The sequence below is a fragment of the Halyomorpha halys genome, unplaced genomic scaffold, assembly GCF_000696795.3.
Source record: "Halyomorpha halys isolate HHAL.00 unplaced genomic scaffold, Hhal_1.1 Scaffold467.1, whole genome shotgun sequence".
Classification (NCBI taxonomy): Eukaryota; Metazoa; Arthropoda; class Insecta; order Hemiptera; family Pentatomidae; genus Halyomorpha; species Halyomorpha halys.
In genome coordinates this window covers 197,175-198,905 of record NW_027114004.1, presented here as the reverse complement: position 1 = coordinate 198,905, position 1,731 = coordinate 197,175, and positions in this window count along the sequence as shown.

Here is a 1,731-nt window from a genome sequence, read left to right as displayed (position 1 = left end):
ATTCATCATCGTACAAAATAAAACAAACAATACTAATTGCCCTTCTGAACAATTCAATGTTGTTAAGGGTAAAATATAAAACATATTTATGTATAATAATGATAAGAACACACTTTTGAATCGTATGTACGTTTTATACTTTTTTTTATTGTATTTATATCTTCATCCTAAAAATTTTATTTTTTAATAATTAATTTGATAGCTTACACTGTTACGCGTTTAAAATAATTAAAACTAGCAAAAAACAAGATTAACCAGTAAACCGCTTATAGAAGCGTTCAATTATCATGATAAGAAAAAATGAGTAGCTGAAAAAATTGGTAGTGGCAGTAAACGCAAATACATTGCAAGCAATGATCATTGTAGTTGGCAAAAACAAATATTTATATGATTCTTTATTGCTTTATAAGCAATTTATCCTTTGTCTCTGTTTAATTTTTTTTTATCTCGCGTGATTCAAATTTACAATCCTCAGAAGTCATCAAATGTTTAATAATATTACTTTTCCCTTTATCTTTTCATTTATTTTTCTCCTTTAATTTAATAGACCTTTCTAAGAAAATCCCAGAGAACGGGATCGATAATGCTACACCATTAGCTTATAATGAGTGACTAAAGAAGCAGTGATTTAGGTAATAAATACTATAGATAACCATTTATTTATTTTTTTTAAAGTATTAGACCTTAACTCAAAATATTTTTTGCTTTGACTTTAGCAGAGCAGATAATTCTGCACCGTTTTTGACGTGAAATTATGTTGAATAATTTATAAGAATTTTCCATTACACAACTGAACCCAGAAAAATATTTGTTTACGATAATTGGTTCATGTGAGAATATCCTATTATAACAAATAGAATCACAAGATACTAATTCTAAACAGTAATAAATTTTTAATCATTTAATGACTAAAAAAGTTAAGAATACAAGTCAATTCTACCCTATATATCGAAGATAACGTTTAATCATTTACCTAAATTAACGACAGAAACTAATAGTAAAATTCTTCGATCAAAAAATTTCTATTTAATCATAATTGTTAATAATTTAATAATTCATTTATCAATGTTCCAATTTAAGTTGACGTTATTCAAAGTTGTACATTGTTAAAAAATCGTACTATCGAATAATAGCCACCATCCAGGAGAAATATTAGAAAACAAGTCCTTCTTTTGGTCGCATCGTATTAGTTCATGGACAATGGAAGTGGTTGTTTAGGTAGGTAATTATAATTAGATAGTTATTGCTCTTTTTTTAAAGTTATTGAATAAGAGAATTTTTTTAATTTTTTTATCTTGACATTTATTTATAACACCGCTCTTCAATTGTAGAGATATAAAATAATTTACGATGAATGGAATATGGTCCGGGTGCGGTCAAAAAAACTCAAAATAAATGATTATACTATTTTTATTGAGCCAACGTTTCGCCCCACGTTGCAGGGCTACGTAAGGGCTAAAAAAATATACAAAAACTTGACATTAACTTGAGTTACAAAAAAAAAAAAAGAAAAAACATAAGTGGAAATTAACAGGGGTATACAATAAAAAGTAAAAATAATAAGAAAAATTAAAGGTTGTAAACAGTAAATGAAAAGGGTAATAGTAACAGATATATAAGAGATAAAATAAGAGAAGAAATATTAAAGAAAGTACAAATTAAGAGATGAAAAAAGAAAAGAATAAAATCAAATGATGGGACTTTTCCACTTATGTTTTTTCTGTTTTCTTT